This window comes from Juglans regia, unplaced genomic scaffold (genome assembly GCF_001411555.2).
Source record: "Juglans regia cultivar Chandler unplaced genomic scaffold, Walnut 2.0 Scaffold_6019, whole genome shotgun sequence".
NCBI classification, from domain to species: domain Eukaryota; kingdom Viridiplantae; phylum Streptophyta; class Magnoliopsida; order Fagales; family Juglandaceae; genus Juglans; species Juglans regia.
The window spans coordinates 1-231 of NW_023360887.1; the positions used below are offsets into that span (position 1 = coordinate 1).

General features: G+C 52.8%; 1 pseudogene; it reads left to right on the forward strand.

The window, feature by feature from the left end:
- Positions 1-105, forward strand: LOC118345978 (annotated as a pseudogene; the record flags this gene model as incomplete).
- Between the last annotated feature and the right edge of the window lie 126 nt (positions 106-231).

The window sequence follows — 231 nt, forward strand, 5'->3', positions numbered from 1 at the left end:
CAGCACTAATGCACCGGATCCCATCAGAACTCCGCAGTTAAGCGTGCTTGGGCGAGAGTAGTACTAGGATGGGTGACCTCCTGGGAAGTCCTCGTGTTGCACCCCTCGTTTTTGTTTTTTCCGCCTCGCGAGATAAATTGACAAGAAGGAGCACTCGGGAGTGGATTTTTCGGGAAATCTCGCCCTGCCCATCGCGTAGCCATGGGTTTGGATCAGATCTCCGTTTGGATT